The 22,146-nt window shown below is 32.2% G+C and overlaps 2 long non-coding RNA genes across 5 annotated transcripts; both read left to right on the top strand.

Moving 5' to 3' along the window:
* The first annotated feature begins 15,754 nt into the window (after positions 1–15,754).
* LOC137819704 (uncharacterized) lies at positions 15,755–18,734 on the top strand. Of its 4 annotated transcripts, XR_011082377.1 has the most exons (8): positions 15,755–16,057; positions 16,527–16,571; positions 16,699–16,730; positions 16,808–17,052; positions 17,210–17,287; positions 17,426–17,480; positions 17,557–17,627; positions 17,709–18,171. It is a non-coding gene; the product is annotated as an uncharacterized lncRNA (long non-coding RNA). The 4 variants fall into 4 exon arrangements; XR_011082379.1 differs by adding an exon at positions 18,180–18,734 and having other exon boundaries at positions 16,527–17,052; positions 17,709–17,775; XR_011082378.1 differs by lacking the exon at positions 16,699–16,730.
* Positions 18,735–20,437: 1,703 nt separating this feature from the next.
* LOC137819245 (uncharacterized) lies at positions 20,438–21,484 on the top strand. The gene is made up of 4 exons (XR_011082260.1): positions 20,438–20,518; positions 20,615–20,690; positions 20,854–21,106; positions 21,235–21,484. It is a non-coding gene; the product is annotated as an uncharacterized lncRNA (long non-coding RNA).
* Positions 21,485–22,146: the final 662 nt, after the last annotated feature.

Raw genomic sequence — 22,146 nt, 5'->3', positions numbered from 1 at the left:
AACCTTTTTTTTTTTTTGGCAAGTTTCAATTTCTTCTAAAGCTATTAAAATACTTTTAATTGCGGTCCGTAGAGCAATGTTATACCTTTTGCTCCATTCAAGTGCATTTGAACCCCATGAAAGGTTCTAAGCTAAAGAACCGTTCTCTATGTACTCATAAACCAACGCTTTCCCTATGCACTATATACCCGAACATGTATATTAAGGTCATGTAGTTAAAATTTCCAATGATGCTTACCTCACTCAGAAACTCATTTTCTCCTTGGTTTGCTATGCAGATGCAATTATCTATCAAGACACCCTTATACATTGTACCTCCAACGCCCCTTTCAATCTCTTCACCGAAATCTTTGGTAACTTGTTTCAATTTAGAGTAATTGAATTTCCTGAACCCGTAACTAGTAACATACCCTCGTTCCTTAGCACCTGAGGGTATAACATAAATTAACAACCTAATATGGTTAAACTACACTTCTAATTAAATAACACTAAAAAGTTACGTCAACCCTGACCATAAAGTATTACATGAGTAGATAATTTACTCTCAATTCAAAGAATAGCAATACCACTTACCCATGTGATAGTTGTTATCCTAGTAAATTCATCCAGAGAACCAACGTTTTGTACCAGGATTTCAGCCATGCGACCATAATCTATAGACTTCAAAAGTATTACTGCTCGAGTTAGAAAATGATAAATGAACAAAAACTTTGCTTTGTGTCAAAAGTAGTAGTTGAAAATGAGGCACAACTCAGGAAATCAACATAACTGCTAGCTAGCTAATAGGTTTATCAACACTAAACGATGGATTATAAGAAAGATATAAAAGTGGATGATGGCTGCAATAAATTTACGCATATAGAAAATTGTTTCAATTTTCTTCTTTAAATATGTACATTACTTCAATTTAATAAGAATCATTAAGCATGCTCTTCTTTCAAAATGTGATGGACTGAAGTTTAGATCATTTTTCTCAATATTAATTACATAAACTTTCTTCTTTTATAATTCTAAATTTGTACCTCAGCCACAACTTGAACCTATATTAACTACATAATAGTAAGCTTCAAAAAGCATATACGCATACATAACAGAAAATATAACTTTTATTATTTCATTGCTTCTTTTCAAATGAGAATACAATCTCTCTAAATTGTCTTACAATAGACTTCTCAACTTCTACCTTCTCTCTCATAAAACCTATACTATAAATTACATTTAAAATCATAGTATAAATGACATTCAAAACTATAATTAAAGGTAATAATTTTTTACCTATTCAAATTTCTAAATAAAACTGATGACGACTTTGAGTTTAATTCTAACAAATTCCCCCCTTAAACTCAAACCTTTCATATTTTTCATTCATATTGCTTTTCTGATTGTCATCGCTCAAACTTCCAATTTTATATTTTTCCTTACGCCAACTGGCTCCAATATTTTCCTAGTAGTCACCATATTGTTCTGGAATAGAAGCAACTTTAGTTTTCTTCACTACACCAATCCATGCAAAATTTTGAATTGAATTACTTTTAATTTCCCAAACAAAATCTTCTCCACTTTCACCCTTTGAATTAAAAGGATTTAAGAAAGACTTTGGCTTCAATGAACTTGGAACATAATGATTAGAACATATACCCTTGGTAGATAATGTCTCAACACTATTCCATTTACTGTCTTCTCCCAAATCAAAACCATTATTTTCAAGTAAATTTGAAAACTTATAAGGGGCTTCTAATTTGGACAAGAATTCATTCACCTTTTCTTTTTGTGCCAAAAGCAACAAATGTAGTTCTTCTACTGGATTGACTTTACTTTATTTTTCTTTCTCCATATCAACATATTTTTCTTCCAATTTTGTAAATCTTTTTTCCAGGTTATCAAATTTTGCTTCAACACTCTCCAATTTAGATACCAGGACATTCCTTTCATTCAGAAGATTATGGCTTTCATTATTCAGTAAATTGCACAATTCTTCCAAGCTACATGATTTTTCCCTTAAACCTTCAAGCTCAATTTTGTCATCACAAAGGGACTTCTCCGACAATGTACTCTTTCAGTTGATTCTGAACATCCGATTCTTCGTCATCTCCACGTTTGCAAGAACCCGTCCACTTTTGTCTTTCAAGTGCAAAATCTGGTCTTTCATGAAAACCGAATAACCTTTCTCCAGTAATTGTCCCATACTAAGAATATTATTCTTCAATTCAGGTACATAATAAACATCCTCCATAGTGCCTTGTTTTCCATCCTTTTGAGAAAAACATATTTTTCCCCGACCTTTGATGGGAACTTTTGTGGACTCTTCAAAAGACACATGTTCATCTTCTATCTCTTGTATATCAAGAAAGAGATGTTTGTGCCCACACATACCATCTCACTATCCAAAATGACGACTTCATTGGCCATAATTAGAATTCCTTCATCTTTTGTCTCATCTTCCTCCACTAAATTTGCGTTTTCTTCCACTTTCTTCTTGGCATTGCATTACTTTGCATAGTGTCCATATTTGCCGCAATTGTAACATTCAACATTTGAACGATGTGAACGACCACCATAATCACGACCTTGTCCACGTCAGTTTTGTTGGTTCATTTGTCTCCTCTCTTCATTGTTCTTTCCATGACCACGACCTCCGTTGTGATCAAAATAGTGACCTTCGCGTCCATGTCCTCTTCCTCCATTATGTTGCACGTACATCACCTTATCTTCTTTGATGGTCATCTTTGTTTGTAAGGCTTCCTCCAAGACTTCTTATTTCTTTTTCTTCTTTCGTTGTTCATGTGCTTCAAGAGAACCCGAGAGATCATCAATGGTCATCTCTTCCAAGTGTCTAGACTCCTCGATTGCACATACAACATTTTCAAAGTCACCGGTCAATGACCGAAGAATCTTCTCCACGACCCTTGCATCCATGAGAGTTTCTCCATTGCATTTTAGTTTATTGGCTACCGTTTGCACATGAGTGATGTAACTAGATACATCTTCTGAATCCTTCATCTTCAAGGCCTCCAACTCACCTCATAAACTTTGAAGACACATTTTTTTAACTCGGACTGCACCCTTGAACACCTTTTCTAAGATGTTCCATGCTTCCTTTGAAGTGGATGCACCAACAATCTTCTCAAAGATTGCCTCATCAATAGCTCGATACATCATGTACAAAGCTACCTTATCTTTCGACCGTGTCTCTTTCAACACTTTGTTATGGACCGTCAAGTAACCAGTTGTATTTTCTAGTTCTTCAAAACCTTCTTGAACTACCTCCCAACAATCTTGAGACTCCAAAAGGGCTTTCATTTGGATGCTCCAATTGTCATAATTGGCCATCATTGTTAGTCGAGGCAGGGACATATTACTTCTTTTCAAATGAAAATATAATCTCTCTAAATAGTCTTACAATAGACTTCTCAACTTCTACCTTCTCTCTCATAAAACCTATACTGTAAATTACATTTAAAATCATAGTATAAATGACATTCAAAACTAGAATTAAAGATAATAATTTTTTACCTATTCATATTTCTAAATAAAACTGTTGATGACTTTGAGTTTAATGCTAACAACCACAAGTTTACTTATTTCTAATGAAGCACATGGGAAAAAACTGTTAGGATATATTCCAATGTAGGATACGAACATCATGTTCTTAGACCCCAATATTGTATTGATGGTTTGGACATGAATAATGATAAAAACAACAACGCCGTAATAGAAACTTTAAATATCTATGACAATAACCTCAATGCAGCAAGAACAAGAATCTTGCTCCCAACAAGCAAAGCCTCTAGCTCTTTCTCTTTTGCATCTCATCTTATGTTAAGCAACAATTTTAATGATTCCTGAAAAGGGAAATACTCAATGCATGATTATATAAATCTGCATGTACTAGTAAGAAATGATCAATCTAACTCTTCTCTACAAACGTTGAAAGAGAACGAACAAGTGTTTAACATCAATATATGTTTCCTAAAAATTAGATCTACCACATAATAAGTTGAGCACTATAGAATTTCAAACATTGCAATATGATGTTAAAAAAATATTGTGTCTACTTAAATTTTCTTTCTTGTGACAATAAATTACCAAGTCCTCACCGGCTTAAATTTTTAGTTGTCTTATTCTTCTCATCTTCACTCTACTTTAAACACCAAATCAAAGGAATATACGGGTCAGATTATTAAGCATCACACCCTTTTGTATGCAAGTCTATAAAAAAAGGCAAATACATGCCTAGGATATATAAGATGAAGCGAGTCCCCACCGATTCCACAATATGCTCAAGTAACTCTTGTTCCAATGCATTTACTTCTTTTATTTTTCCTAGGAGTGAACCATGCTTTTGACTTATTTTACCTGCCCGCACAGAGTCATCCCAAAGTTCTTCCTCACCTAGCTTGATACATATCCAACCTCACCTTCAATTTTTCAATTTTTGCCACTGCCACTACAACACACAGGATCATGCTCTAACAAACCCAAGATAAAAATTTGAAAATTAGAATAGTTACACTAATCTCACTAAAACAAAGAACAAGCAGTACCTAGTAACTAACTACTTAATAAGTTAGTAAGCAATGATAGAAAAAAACACGTTTAATTCAAGAGAAAATAGGATATTTACTTGTAAACGGCGTTTAATCACATTAATAGATTGAGCTACAACGGTGACATGACTCTTCCAACTATCATCCTTTTCGTCCAGAATGTTCCAATTATTGGCCAGAAATTTTTGGATTGTAAGACCATCAGAGGTTGAGGGCTCGGTGGCGACGATCTCAGAGACCTAAAGGCGAATTTGAAGAAGCGTCGTTAAAGAAGAGAGAACTTGAGATCGAATTTTAAGAGAAGCAAGGATTGAAACAATTTCTTTAGAGGTACAATACAATTTACAGAAGTTATCAATATGCTCACAATTATAATGGCAATCCAACAACATATTTAAAAAAACAAAGTTATCTTGAGCGGATACCATGCAAGCTGGCGGTTGTTGCGACGATGAACGATTGAAATCGTTATGAGGAGGCATCCTTCAAGCCGACAGTGTTGGCAGACAGAACAAACGGTGACGATGGTTTCACGAGAAAAGTGAAGGGAAGGGTTAGGTTTTGCAGAGACTGGGAGAGAGGGCGCGAGAGTGAAGGTTTCGTGAGGGTGAAGGTGTGCGAGAGTGTTTGCGGTGAGAGTGAGAGTTTCAAGCAGAGTGAATAGTGAAGGGAAGGGTTTGAGGGTTTCAAGCATAGGAGAGTGGTGAGTTAAGGGTTTGAGGGTTTCTAGAGAGTGAAGAAGGTATGGGGAGAGTGAGATGTTCTGTGAGAGAAGAGGGTTCCAAGTCAAATTCGGATTTCAAAGAGTCAAATTGATGAGGTTTCCAAAAAAAAAATGGGAATGAGGAATGGTATGGAGGAAAGGAAAACATGGGAGAGTGTATATTTCGAAGCGAAATTATGGCAGTTCAAAATGACACATTTTGAAGGATAATTGTGACAGTTATTAAGATGTCATATTATACAAACACTTATGGCGGTTATTAATAACCACCATATTAAAACCGCCACTATATACATGATTAAAGGATTCAACTACATCGAAGACCTTGACCTAGTTGGCTGCTAGATTGAAGTTTTATGACATTTATTCTATAGGTTACAAAGTGAACAATTGTATATTTTACACGAAGTCTATGGATGAAAAGAGTACATTTCAAAATTGTGGTGTTACTCTTGAAGTTGAGTCAATGCAGTTTTCCACTTCAAAAGATACAAATCCAGTAGTTGGATTAATGGCATACTATGGTATTATAGAATAGATATGAGAGGTTGACTATACTAAGTTTTTTGTTCCAGTTTTCAAGTGTAAATGGGTTGACAATAAAAGTGGGGTTAAAATTGATGAATTAGGATTCACATTAGTGGACTTTCGAAAGATAGGGTATCGGGATGAGCCATTTATAATGGTTCAACAAGCATCTTAGGTTTTCTACGTCAAAGATCCTACGTTAAAACATTGGTATGTCAATTTTACACGGAAAAAAGCAAGGGGAGACTATTGATGATATTGAAAATGGTGACCCTCGTTCATTCACACCAATGATAATGAATAAAGACGACGATGTAGTTTATGATGTACATGTGACCCGTAAAGACCACAATGAAGGAATTTACAAATGAACATTCAACCCATCATGGTAAAAAAAACAAATATTTTTTATAATAAAAACAAGGGGAGACTATTGATGATATTGAAAATGGTGACTCACACCAATGATAATGAATAAAGATGACGATGTAGTTGATGATGTACATGCAACCCGTAAAGACCACAATGAAGGAATGTACATATGAACATTCAACCCATTATGGTAAAAAAAATTCAAATATTTTTTATAATACAAATTTAGAATTTTATGTATTTGTTTTATATGATTTTCTTTCGATGCAATTTAACTAATTTTTTTACCTAATTTTTAAACACAAATATGGGTGACGATCAGACTCCAATTAGACCCCCCTCCAGACGATCCAGTAGAGGACCTACTAGACTGAAGCGTCTCTCATTGAGACATGCTAGTGGTGAGAAGACACATGTTGACATTGATGTCAACACTGGAGTGGCTTTTGGTCCTAGTGCTGAGAATTTTAGCAACTATCTTGGAGTTGTTGCTCATCAGAGGCTCTCCATATTGATTAATTCATGGGATAATGTGTAAGAGGTCGATCGAAACATGCTCTGGGGGGATATCCTGGTAAGCTTTACATTATTTTCGTTATCATATAATGATTTTTAATATTCATTGATCAATTTTAATTTCATGATATTATTTTGCAGACATATTTTGACATCCCTAATGTGGAATCGATTTGATAAAAGATTATATCTAATATCGACATTAAATTGTATCAGTTTAAGTCAACTCTGACGACGAAATATGTTTTTGGCATCTATAAATGCCAAAATCCTTGTTTAAAGGACGTTAATATTGATGAAGAGACATGACGTCTTTTTGTTTAAAACCGTGAATCTGAAGGGTGGTTGGTAAGTTGAGTTACTGAACTATTTGATTTATGGATCATAACATTAATGACTTAATATTATTTGATTTACTTTGTTTATTTTATTTATGACAGGATCGTTGGAAGAAAGCTCAAGTTGCAACACAAAAGAAGGTTACCCCACACCTAATGTCTCGTTCGGGGTATCGAAAGCTTGAGCAATCACTCATGATGGAAAATGAGCAATCCAGACAGGGCACTGGGTCTGAGATTGATACAGGGATCAGTGAACCTCCATCACCACCTTTTCGCCACGAAAAATGGAAGATGGCCTAAATTAAAAAGTCAAATGCATATAGTTTTAAGCAATCACGGACAGTTTCAGAAAAAATTGTAAGTAGTTTTATCATCCTTTGCATTTATTTTAAAGCATTAATTATATTAAAAACTTATATGATTTTGATCTCTTGCAGGATTCCTTGGTTGAGAAAAGCTCCCAAGGTAATTTTGTACCTAAAAGTCATCATGATATCCTAGATGAAGCAATTGGACGACTTGAGCAATGTGGTCGTGTACGTGCAACTGGGAAAGGGGTTGAATTAAACAATATTTTGGAGTTGCACCATGACACTCATCCTCCTCCATTGCCTCAAAGACCACAACAAAACTAACGAGTAAGATACGCCAAGAATTAATGGAGGAAATGAGAAAGAAGAATGAACACGTGCGACTAGAGTCGCGACGGGAGTTTCTATCGACACAACATTGTGCTCAGTCACTTGAGTTGCATGTTAGTTATGATCCCAAGAGCACAAAGGGGAGTTGTGCAGCTCCTACAACTTCAAAATGGGGATATCATTGGCTAGATGAGCCAATGTGATCTACTGGTAGAGGGCGGCATTTTTCCTCAGGTGGTGGCCATTGGAAAAGTCTATCAAGAAGCCACCACCTCACATAACGTTCCTCTTTCCCCTGATGTGGTGAAGGTGACGGTGGAAAAAGTACGAGTAGCTGATGCTCGTGTTCCACTACCTTCAGATGAGGTAACAACTGTGGTCGATATATTTCAGAGATTCATAGTCTGGCCTAGACACCTCATTTGAATTATACCAGAACCTCCGGTAATAATTTCATTTCATTATATTAATTTATATTTATATATTACATCTAATTTGATACAAATGTTCTTTATTTTGTAGAAACCTCGTCGGAAACCAAGTCCGAAAAAGAAGCATGAGGTTCTCATTGACGATTCTATAGCTTCCTTAGCATGATTGGTCAAAACCTTATGGTCATTCCATGGGATGATATGTTTTTTTTTGGAATAAACACTGATATGCCACTATACATATACATGTCAGATTTGTTAGAATTTGCAGTTGGAGACCAGGAGCTCAATATAAATATAATTCATTTTTTTATGATGTAAGTATCTTTACCTATATTTCAATTTACTTTATGCTAAATTGTTATTGATTATGCCTTAACTAATGACTTGTAGGTATTTGTCAGGAGTTTCTATCAATGACGGGAATGAAGATGTCTATGGATTCTTGGATCCCTTTTCTATTAATCTGATTGGAACAAAGAAATCTGAAGCCCCAAAATACATCACTAACACTATGGAAAAATAGGGAAAACAAATTTATCTATACTCTTATATTAATGAGTAAGTTCAATTATAAGTCGTCAATTATTACTATTTCATGTTTTAAATATTTACAAAATCTTTTCATGAATGATATAGGGGTCATTGACAGTTACTTGTCTTATCCACGATTGATAAGACTGTTGTGTGGTTTTGTTCCCTACACAAGAAGCCATCCATATATCTAAAGAATATGATTAATATGTAATTACAATATAAACTTAACTACATATGTTACTTAAACATTTACTAACGCGATTTTTTGTATTAATTAGTTCATGGCGTGGATATAACATCCTCAAAGATCTATCTAATTCAAATTATCAAAATTTGAAGTGGATGGCACTACAGGTTTGTAACTTTTGTCCTTCTCTTTTCATTGTTTATCAATATTAACTTTTAATTTATATTGAATTATAGTGTAATAGACGATCGAAAGGCTTTGAGTGTAGCTTTTACGTTATGCAATGGATGGTTACCATTATAAGACTAGGCATTAAAAGTAATTGGGAGAAGGTAACATGGTGGTAAATTATTTTTATAATTTTTTAGCATATATGTATCTTAACAGTAATTAATGTGAACCTTATTTTGTAATGCAATTCTTTACGGATGAGAGCCCACTCCCTTTGCTTGCCATAGAATATGTGAGAAATGCTTGGGCCAGATATTTCCTTAATTTCTATAACTAAAGGATAGCTAATCAATAGCATAGGAATTAGATAAATAGATAGGAATATGTTATTAGTGTTTGTAATACATTTTTATCAATATATATATAATTTGATTATATGAATTTATGCATTTGTCTAGCTAGGCTTTAATTGAACAGGTCAATTTAGATTGGAATTAGCATTAAACAGAATGAACTAAAAAAAATCATCTAAAATGATGGCTATGGTAAAATTCGTTGTTTTATATCTTCTGGGAGGGTGTACAACGGCGGCCTGTACCATTGTCGTCGTTTTAGGGCACCATGTGTGCTGAGATTAGGGAGGGTATAAAACAACGACTTTTACCATAGCCTCCATTTTATACCTCATGCATGTATTATATATGCAAGTTATGGGGAGGTATAAAACGACGAATTTTACCATAGTAGTCATTTTATACTGAATGTAACGTGGCGGTTAAATAGCCGCCTTCTTTTCTTAAAGAGAATAAACTATGCGCTGAAAAACAACTGTCATAAAACCGTCATTTTAAGGCTATAATGACCGTCCTTTTTCACCTTTTCTGCAGTAGTGGCTCTAGTCATAGTGTAAACTCTCTCGTTGTTGTAGGCCTTACCTTGTGATAGCATCTTGCCATCACCTTGGGTGTAGAAGGATTGGAATGTGAATTTTTTTGCCCACATTTAGAGAACACATGACCAAGTTTTTCATACTAAAAATAGATAGTTCCTCTAAGATGAAAATATTTAGCATAATGATAATGTCCACACTTAAGATACTGATAATTCACATATTTATTGGAATTTATTGAAGAAAATTGGGTAAAGTTTTTATTGGAGGTGGCCATAGGGTTTTCCCTCATTATGCATCTTTTTATTTGGTTGAGAAATATTTTGGTATATTATTTTGACTAATTTCAAAACCTTCAAGAAATCAACACTAGGAATATGTGTAGGAAAATAAAAAAAATTCTAATATTTTCATTTCTTTTCTCAATTCATGCTTAAGTCCATCCTTGAATTTTACACACTTCATTCTTTCAAAAATAAAGTAGAAAATTTTCCTAACTCTTCAAACTAGAAACATATTCTTCTACTTATATTCCCTTGTTTTTACTACATAAACTCTATTTCTTTTTCTCTTCTCACATTAGTGGGAAAATATTTTTCTAAATTTTTTGCTTTAAATACTTCTTACATAATGATTATTCTCCCATCTTCCAATAATCTCTTGGTATTGTCTCACCAATATTCAATTTCTCCTATCAATTTTAACACGGGACAATTTATAACTTAAAATATTTTCTCCATCTCTTTAATCCATAATTTATCTTTTTATTGTGAATTTTTGTTTCTTCTAAATCCAATTAAATCTTATGATTCAACTATCCTTTCATGTTTTTAATTCCCAAATAGAGTTGCAATCATGTCTCTGATAGCTTATATCGCTTTTGACAACTCATAGTTCCTTCTATTATTTTTCATATGTAATTATACAAGTTATAATCTATAAAAAAAAATCATATTGAACTCATTTCAGAGGTCACACGTCGAACGTCACTTTAATACCATCTAATTGTAACAACTCTTTTTCTAACATATCGTGATTACTAATTTTACTAAATTTTGGTAAATTAATAAGTGTAAGTATTCTAAATCTTCTTTATACTTATCGATTTAATAAATTAACTTTTAAATTTTAATCTTTAAATATATGTCTTTAATTACTTCATAACACTTTTATAAATTTTTATTTCATATATTTTTTATACATGTTGTCTTAACACAAAACCCATACACTCACCCACACACATCTTGCTAGTAAGATTGTAACTCGAATAAATATTCCTAAAAAAAAAAACAGACTAGTCAAGTGACATAGTATACAATGGGTTATCATGAGTAATCGTTGCAAGAATGATGAATGTGACAGTAATAGAACCCACCAAAGATATTGTAGTTGAGTTGTTAAGGAGTCTTAAAAGTGATGATCCTTGTCCTTTAAAAGTCGCATTACTTTAGACATCTACACTCCGTTATAAACGGAGAAGTGTAACTTGTATTGTGACATAGAATGATCCAATGCATGGAAAGGAAGTGTATATATATATTTTACTAGTATGGACCGAACTAGGTAATACACCCTTAAGTACGACCCATCTCACTAATTCGGTCCAACAAGGTAAGTCCATTAAAATATAGTGTGTTAGAATTATAGGGCTAAAACAAGAGGGGGTGAATTGTTTTTGAAAGATTTTCGCAAGTACTCAAGGTAGAGTGAAAGGCAATGAAGAATTAATCAATGGAAAATCTGTCCAGCCTAATTTAAAACTGATTTTAAGCTTGATGCAGAAAATCAACCGGTTGTTTTTACGAAACAATCGATTGTTTTTATCAGTAGTTTTATCAAAACATATTTAAAAGAAATTTAAAGAGTGTAAGGATAGAGAGATTCACACAAAATGTTAATACCTGTTCACTCAACACCTGAGCTACATCCAGTCCTCAGAAACCACTGAGACTTCATTATGTAATCAATCACATATTACAAACAACACATCCACAAAGAGGTGATCTTGAAACCACAATACCCACTCACCCTCTTTGCAACCACACACCTCAAGTCAGAACACCCTCTGACTTTACAGGATTTCACACACACCAAGAGTGATGATCTTGAACCACTCAAGAACACGCACCACTCCTTGACAAACACCACACCACTCCAAGAATGTTGATCTTGATCCCCTCAAGAACACACAAAACTTCTTGGAAAACACCAATACAGAAATACAATTTTAAGAAGGAAGGGAATAAAATACACCTGGGTAAATCACAAGATCAAAGATCAGAATACAAGACCCAATCCTATTCCACACTTGAGATGATCCAAACTTGAAAGCTCTTTGAAAACTTGAAAACTCTTTTTGATTGATCTCTCTCACTTAGTTAATGCATAGGAGCATAAAATCACCTTTTTATCTTTCAATCAAATGGTTAAAACAGTTACAACAAAAGTCCAAAAGCTGTTGGAATCATTTAAAACAGAAAACCACTTAACAAAATCTTGTTAAGGTTTTCAGCAAAACAATCGGTTGATTTTTTGAAATAACCGATTCATTTTTATTTGACAGCATTAAAAACCACTAAGTGTCAAATAACTTGTTGTTTCGAAATTTCAACCTGTTGAAATTTGTTTGACAGCAAAGGCAAAGACAAAGCTTTTTCAAATCATTTTAAAATCTAGTAAGTGTCAAAACAACATGTTGATTCGAAATTTCAACCTGTTGAAATTTTACTTCCTTTTAGAAAATCCATCTTTTCAAAATGTTAAAGATTCAATTGAGTTTGGATCAACTTAACGAGTGAATTACCAAGTTTCAAACAACTAGACACACACACACACAACAGCAGCAAGGTCTTCAAGCTTTCCACTTGGATTTGGAGACATCAAAGCATCTTGTTCAACATAGTGCACATTCCAATAAGTAAGTACGTCATTAATTACTATACTTTGACATCCGACTTTGCTGACTTGAGCGTCAGAGTGCCTCCTGCAAGTACCCCCCCCCCCCCCAATTCGACATTCCCTAGAAGACTAAGAGATCAAGAAACCGAGACTCCAAGAAGTAGTAGGAAGTCTGGGAGAGGAAGCTGAAGAATGGGTTAACCACCATAGGAAGGAGGAGGACGAAGCTTCCCAATAGTCTCTAGGTCCTATCTTCCTATCAGAAACAATATATATACATGTGTGTGACAATTTTTTTTATCATACAAAAACATATTAGCATACATATATGATTTTTACTCATATATATCTATGTACATTTTTTTAAAATTTTAGAAAGAATATAGGTAAATTATTTTTATGGTGACCAATTGAGATAAATAAGACTCATCAGATTAATAAGATTAATAGAATCATGTAAAGTTATTTTATCTTGTCCAATTTCCTTTTTACCATTTTATTTTCAAGATCAAACTTCGAACTACAAATTAATTTAAATTTGAGTTGACATATTATTATTCCTTTCTTTCTTGATTTACAACTTAAATAAAATAATTAATTGCCTAATTTATTCATTAAATTAATATACATGTATATAATTTTAATTTTTATAATATATATTTATAAACTTATGAAATTATAGTTTGTGTAATTAATTAATATATATATATATATATATCAAGTTTAGGTACGGCCGTGTTAGGCCTAACCCAAGTCGTATTGAGTCAAGTCGAGCACAAATTATGATAAGTTAGGTCAGATTGGGTCCAGGTTGGGTCGAGTTTAGTTTTGGGCAGGTCAGGTTAGGCTAAGACGACCCTGACTCACATCTAGTTGAGTTGAGTTGGACCCATGTAAGGTGTAGTCGAGTCAGGCGAACTTCAGGCTAAGTCGTGTTATCCACCTTAGGCCTAGTCAAGTGCAGCCCACATCAACTTGAGTCAAGTGCAGTCCACATTGGCCCGAGTTGAGTTGGACCCACTTTAGGCCAAGTTGAGTTGAGCTTTGTGATAAAATTTAGTTTTGGAAGATGCACCACTTGCCATATTAGTCATCAAAACTAATAAACACAAAACACAAAGAACAAACAATTAAAGAAAAACTTGTTAGAAGAAAAAGATGCTTGCTACAATTAAAAGAACACTCAAACCACTCCAAGAAAATTTTTCTTTCCTTAACCAAACCTCTCTTGTGGATTGGATGAGCCTCAAGTGAATGATGTCAAAGCAAACTACACTTACTCAAAGAACAAATCACCACAAAACTTGAGGAAACAAGAAAAGACAAACAAGAAAAGGTAACAAGAAATAGCTAAACCAAAACAGAATAAAAGATATGACAAAACTAGGAAAGAATATGAAATGAAAAAGACAATCAATAAAATAAGGCACTCAATGAAAAGATAGCACACAAAGGAAACCTAAAGAATAGTACTAGAATAGATGAAAAAAAACAGTACTACTGGAATTTGTGTAAAAACTATGTGACTTGAAAAATTTATGCTAAACTGAATAATGCAAACTGGAATTTGAAATTTAAACCACTGAAAATTTAAGATCTTATCTCAAAATAGGCACTAGAATCACACAAAAACAGTGCGCCAATTAATTGTGATGATTTTTTTAAAATCACTGCTACTCATTGTTTTTCCATAGTCATATTTTTGCACTCTGTACGTATTTAATTTATCATTTTTTTTTGTATTTTGAATTTTGATACACTGTTTTTTCCACTTTTTTTTATAACACTTCAAACTACTCAAATCCAGAGTTTTAGAAATTTTCGCCAACAGAATTAATTTTCATAAACAATTTCAGTCAGCACAAAATACTGGAAAACAGAGAAAACCTATGCTGGAATTAAAAAAAATAGAATGAAGAGACTTCAAAGACATAATAGAAGTGATGTATATGAACTTGTATAGATCTAATACACAAGCATGAACTCAAAGCTAACAATAAAATGCACCAAAGGATCAAAAACAAAACTAGAAAACTGTACTCAATTAAAAATCAAGCAAGAAAAGTACTACATAGAAGTGATGACATTATAGGAGAAACATGACATTGACAAAACATATATGGATTTAAAAAGTAAAATGACTCAAACACAATTAATTTGTAACAAAGAAAACAGCAAGACTCAAATAAAGAAAAAATAGAATAGCTAACACAAAAACAGAATTAAAGTGCCAATCAACTCAAAAAAAATTGCACACAACCATCGCTACAAGAAAATAACAATTTAGTCATCGAATTCAACGACCGAAAATGAGTGATCGCAATTTGCGACCGAAATAGCCATTGAATACCCTCAGTCGCAAATCTATGACCGAAATAGCAACCGAATGAATTGTTAATGATGTTAGTTAGTTTAGCGACCGAATATGAGAGTGACAAAACCATTGGTCGCTAAAGTGGTGACTATTCTGAATAAATTGGGAAAAATATATTTGCGACCGAATTAGCGACCAAAAATGTTTCTTTTTTAGTCACCAATTTTTTTTCGGTCGCTAAATGTAATTGCTTATTTCGGCCACCAAATATGTTTATTTTTTAGCCACTGATTTTCTTTTAGTCGCTAAATATAATTGTTTATTTCAGTCAGTGAATCAACCACCGAATATGTTTATTTTTTAACCACCGATTTTCTTTCAGACGTGAAAAGTAATTATTTATTATATTAATAATAATAATAATAATTTAAGTTATTTAAAAGAAAAAAAAGATTGAATGTGACATGATAAAGAAGATTTAAAAATTAATTAATAATTAAGATAAATAATAGATTATAAATATAAATATAAAATTAAATCATCATACTTAAAAATATATGTTCTTACACAAACGTGTCTCTGTTTTATGACAATACAAATTAATAAATATAATTAAAATAGAAAATGTTACTAAACTTCTATTAAAGTGAACAAAAAAGAAAAACTCGTGTGTAATTTTTTTTATTAAAAAAATATTAACTTTTATTCTAAAATTTTTAAACACCTTTCAACTTAAACGCGTTCCAGCAAAACCCAAACCTCATAAATTCTATATCTCAAATTTCATCCTCCAAAGCGTTTTTCAAATTCCAAATCCCACATCACCTACTCCCGAATCCACCCACACACTGGTAGTCTTCTTCGAATGCTTCCATGGTTTGGTTCTTCTTCGATTCCTTTTTCCAATTTACGTGCTACTCAAGCTCACGGTAGTCGTCGTCTTCTTCTTCGTTCTTCTACGGTTCGTTCTTCTTCATTTTTCCTTCAATTTTTTTATGGTTAGGATTGATTGATTCTATTAACCTACTCTTATTTTGGCTATTTTGGCCCTGAGTGTGGCATTTTCTTAATTTCATATACATATTATTAATATGATGTGGTTCTAGTCCTTGGGATGTATAATCTGTTTTATCACTTCTTATCTGTTTTTTCCCTCTGCTAATGCTTTATGCTAGAATGTTGTTCAGGAAAATCACAAGTTTTACCTATTTCTTATACTAAATACTCAATGTACATATTTGTAGAAAATTTGTAAATTAAGAATTTGATGTATAACTGGTTATATATTCAACCTCTAGATCTGGAAAGATTTTTAGCTTTCTCTCCTTACTACATTTATTTTATGGGCTAGTATTTTATCGGAGGTTATTTTCTTTTTAGGATCAAATTTTTTTCTTATAAATTTTCATATGATCTGGCAATCATCTTAGGTATGAAAAATTGGCTAGCAAATCTAATGTGGAGTACATTGCTAGGTAATACACTCTATTTGAATTATTAGATTTCTAGTCATAGATTCTAGCTTTACTAAAAGAGCAGGAAAGAAAAGAGATGAAAGTGCACATTTCATCTTGACGAGTTTTATAATTTTCTCATCGGTAGGTGCTACTTAGAATTCAATCTGGGTTTCTCAGGTATGTACTTTCTTTTATGTATTGAGTTGAGTCCGCAATAGTTGTGTAGCTAATCATTTGCCTTCACTTCATAACAGTGGATGCTTCAAGTACCTAATGCCACAGGTTACATAGGCTACATAGGAAAGGACAAATTTGGGGAGGAAATGAAGAAGAGATGTTCACTTGATGGTGTAAAGATAAGTTTATCTTTGATTATCTTGTCACTTAGAATTCCATTTCTGAAATTAACTTTCTATTCATTCAACAATTAGGTTCACTATTATGAAATCGATACTGCACCTATGGGAACTTGTACTGTTTGTGTGGTTGGTGGTGAAAGGTGAGACGATCAAGCTTTCCTTGAGTTTCTATTCTACTTATTATAGAAATCAATAATTATATTTTATGTTTTTTTGTAAATAGTATACTTCAGATTAACATATATTTGATCGCAAAACAAGTATTTGAAGCCTCCTATTTGATTGCATCTAATACAGGTCACTCATTGCTAACTTATCAGCTGCAAAATTGCTATAAGTCAGAGCATTTGATCAAACCAGAAAATTGGGCATTAGGTACCTAGTTGATATAGTGTCCATTTCTATCTCATATACATGAAAAATCCAGATAGCCGACATTTGTTATCACGTGTTCTATTTTGTGAATAGTTGAAAAGGCCAAGTACTTCTATATTTCTGTTTTTTTTTTCTTAGTGTATCCCCTGATTCCATTCAATTAGTTGTTGAACACGCAGCTACAAATAGCAAGGTTAGATATGATTCGAACTTGGCATTCTCATTTTAATAGCAGTTTCTAAGAATAAGTATTCCATTCATGTTTGCAGACCTTCATGATGAACCTTTTCGCTCCCTTTATCTGTGAGTTCTTTAAGGATGCACTGGTGAAAGTGCTACTGTAAGGATCCTTCTCTCTTTAATATTATTAAAGAAAAATTTACATATTGATTTTATTAACGATGTCCATTCTTGGATTCAGATATATGGACTATGTTTTTGGAAATGAGAATGAAGCAAGAACATTTTCTAAAGTTCAAGGCTGGGAGGTAATAATTACTCAACAGATAGGAGAATTATGATGAGTGCATATAGAAGGAGAATTATGATGAGATTTTTGGAGTTAGAAGAGAAAGAAAATCAAGGAGAGAATGATGCAATTTATAGCATTAAGCCAATGGGGTTTATATACATTTGAATAAGTTGAGAAAGATAAAAGTGGGAAGAGCAAATTGAGTGATGGAGTGTTTGTTTTCTATTCCTGCTCTACAGGCCCTCTCTGTTTGGATTTCTTTGATTCTGTTTTGTCCATAAAATAATATGCATTATTTATTAAGCTTTTGCTTCATGCAGTATTAAATAATCTCATCTTTCTATACAAGGAATTGTGTCCATGTGAAATTGGAAAACCAAGTCTACGTAAATATTATTTTTATCCACCTAATATATGCAGTTATCATTTACTTAAAGCACACTGCTTCATTAAGCTTGGGATGAGTCATATTATGCGGCCAAAGGGTTATATAGAAAACTTGTAACTGACAGGTAAGTACTCAATCTATTTTTTATGTTCACTGCTTAAAATGATACATTTTTTTTAAGGAATGTATTAAGACCGAAATTGGCAGGTTATATTTGTGGAGCCTCTTTTAAATCATGTTGAAGTTACAAGGGACAAGTTATCTATGTTTTGGTTCTCTATATGTAGAACTTAAGGTAGCTGAATGCATATGTTATTGTTACTTCAAGATCTGCTTCATTAGTTTTAAGCTGCAGAACGGGTTTCTATTTTATATGATTGGTTTTATTGTATTTAAAATTGGATTACTAACACTTAATTTGCATTGGTGTAAACTAATAAATATATGACAATGTTGTAGGAATTGTTTTTCTTACTTTATCCCATTCTATATTCCATATATTTTCTCAATTACTAGGACTAATTTATAGGGGAAAAAAGAGAGTAATTCACAGAGCAAAATTATAGATTGGTTTCAGGGTATGAAATGCTTTAACCATCAAATATAATTCACAGGGAATAATTTTTTATAAAATTATATATAAAAAAAACCATGAAATATAAAGGTCATAAATCAGACTTACAGGATATAAAATGCTCTAACCATCCAATCAAGTCAAACCACATTAGAAAATAAACTAAGTTTAGAGATTTTATAAAAAAAAAATTAAACTTATATAAAATTCTATTTAGATAAATAAATTGGTCTCTTATCACAATATTTTCCAATTAAAATGAAATAGTACATTCAAAGTAAATCTAAGTAGACATGATTCTGAATGGATAATTAGTATGTCCCATTTTTTTGACGTCTATGATAACTTAGATTTACGATATTCATTTCAACTGTGAGTTTCGCTAACTTTTTTAAAATTAGATTCCTTATTAACAAGGTATTTTAAGTAGGAAAGTTAACTCTCTTTTAATTTCTACTTAGGTTCTATGATATGAATTGATTTAGTGTAGATTAAAGTTTAATATGTATAAATTTATACTTTTCTTGAATAATTTAAGTTTATAGAAATATTATATTTGTGGAAAATTATAATTAATGTTGGTTAAAGCTTTATGAGCATGAATTTGCAATTTTAATTGAATTATTTAAGTTTATAAACAGGTCAAAATACTATTTTAAATAGGTATTAATCTATAAATATAACAAATAGAAGGCACTTCCAGGGTAAGTTTTAAAAAAAATTCAAAAAGAAAAAAATTCAAATTTTAACTAAAAATAGCAAGCTGAAACTCATTCTGGGAGTGACAAGTGGCACTCTATATGACTTACACGTGTACAAAATCCCATTTCTTTAAATACTATCTTTCTTTATATACACTTTCAGCCTTTCTCTCTCCTATTACTCAACTTCTCCGATCTCTCTTCGTTTTCCCTTGCATTTGGTTTCTTCTTCTCTGGGTTTCCTTTATAGTTCTTCATTTCTGGGTTCTTCATTTCATTTCTGCCTTCTCCTTCTCCAGGTGACTATTTCTTCCGTTATGTGGATTCTGTTCATCTCATTTACGATTTCTTTGTTCTACCGCATAAATATGAAAACTTTTTTTGTTTTTCTTATCAAAGTTTCGCTCTTTTCATGTTTCTGATGAATTTTTTTCTTCTTTGGGTTTCCTGCACCGATCTTCTCTGGGTTTCCTGCGGTTCTCTCCTATTTCTCCAGGTTATTATTTCTTCTTTTTGGGTTTTTCTTATCAAAGTTTCGTTCTTTTCATGTTTCTACCGTTTATTTGCCTCTTTGTTGTTCACATGGTTGATTCTGTGTTTTCTCATTTACGATTTCTTTGTTCCACAGCATAAAAATGAAATATTTTTTGGTTTTTCTTATCAAAGTTTCATTTTTTTCATGTTTCTGATGATTTTTTTTCTTCTTTGGGTTTCCTGCACCGATTTTTTCTGGGTTTCCTGCGGTTCTCTCCTATTTCTCCAGGTTATTATTTCTTCTTTTTGGGTTTTTCTTATCAAAGTTTCATTCTTTTCATGTTTCTACCGTTTATTTGCCTCTTTGTTTTTCACATGGTTGATTCTGTGTTTTCTCATTTACGATTTCTTTGTTCCACAGCATAAAAATGAAATATTTTTTGGTTTTTCTTATCAAAGTTTCGTTTTTTTCATGTTTCTACCGTTTATTTGTTTCTTTGTTGTTCACATGGTTGATTCTGTGTTTTTTTGTTACTTTTGACAGCATCAAAATGATATTCATCTACATTTCAGTTTCTGCACCAACCGATAGTGGAAGTGGAATGGATTTTCAAGCACCAAGGTGAGATCTTTTCCTTCCTCGGTTTGTCTGTCATCATTTTTTTTTCATTTTTCACTTTGCTGTTGATTTAATCTTTTCTGGAGTTTTTCCATCTAGATTTCAGTTTCTACACCAACCGGTAGTGGAAGTCGAATGGGATTTTCGTTCATATCAACCATGTTCAAGCACCAAGGTGGATTTTGTTCATCTCATTTACGATTTCTTTGTTCCACCGCATAAAAATGAATTTTTTTTTGTTTTTCTTATCAAATTTTCGTTCTTTTCATGTTTCTACCGTTATTTGTTTCTTTGTTGTTCACATGGTTGATTATGTGTTTTTTTGTTACTTTTGACAGCATGAAATTGATATTCATCTACATTTCAGTTTCTGCAGCAACCGGTAGTGGAAGTGGAATGGATTTTCAAGCACCAAGGTGAGATCTTTTCCTTCCTCTGTTTGTCTGTCCTCATTTTTTTTTTCCATTTTTCACTTTGCTGTTGATTTAATCTTTTCTGGAGTTTTTCCATCTACATTTTAGTTTCTGCAGCAACTGGTAGTAGAAGTGGAATGGGATTTTCGTTCATATCCATATTTTTTTCAGCATCAAGGTGAAATCTTTTCCTTCCTTGGTTCTCATTGTTGTTTTCATTGTTTATTTTTTTTGCTGATAAAATCTTTAATGGTGTTTTTTTGTGTTTATTTCATAAATCTCATACATGTGTTTAGTTTCTTTTAGGATCTTTATCATAAGGCCAAAAAAGCTTCTGTTAAATTTGGTTGTGGATGGAGGAAATTTTGTCAGATACATGCACTGTGTGAAGACCACAAATTGATCTTTGAAAGTGGACTAACCCCAATTCATATGATGGTGTTGTTAGTGCTTCAAAATTCAATATTGTATTCATAATTTATTTTTCCAAGGACAATGTTCTTATTATATAGATTCAAATATTATTATAGATAGATGTAATTTCCAAATTGTTGCAATGTCGAGTATAGAAAATTAATTCTTTACTTTATTTTGGTTATCAATTTTGTTTTAAATTTTTATTCGCATTAATGTATTCTTCAGACAAACTTTAACCTTAAGATTATTCGCATTATATTATTCTTCAAAATTCAAATTCAAATCTATAAATACATTTAAAAGTCCAAGATCATTAATTACCTTTTTGATTCATATCTTCTTTTTCTGACTTATTTTGCTGCTGCCGCACACTTTTTTTCGAATTCCAAGATTATTATTATTATTATTATTATTATTATTATTATTATTATTAATAATCTGCAAATATTTAATTTTTGATATTTTCAAATTGTTTAATTCCAAGATCATTTATTACCTTTTTGATTCATATATTCTTTTTCTGACTTCCCACTTATTTTCAATTCCCAGATTATTATTATTAATAATCTTCAATTATTTAATTATTCATATTTTCAAATTTTACAATTCCAAAGATCATTAATTACCTCTCTGATTCATATCTTCTTTTTCTGACTTCTCTGCTTCTGCACAGTTATTTCCAATTCCCAGATTATTAATTACCTTTTTATTCATATATTCTTTTTCTGACTTCTTTGCTTCTGCCCCACTTATTTCCAATTCCCAAATATTTATAGATTCATATTTTCAAATTTTACAATT

Source organism: Phaseolus vulgaris, chromosome 10, assembly GCF_000499845.2.
Source record: "Phaseolus vulgaris cultivar G19833 chromosome 10, P. vulgaris v2.0, whole genome shotgun sequence".
NCBI lineage: Eukaryota > Viridiplantae > Streptophyta > Magnoliopsida > Fabales > Fabaceae > Phaseolus > Phaseolus vulgaris.
Note: the sequence above shows the minus strand (reverse complement) of the source record. Positions and strands in the feature narration are given on the sequence as shown.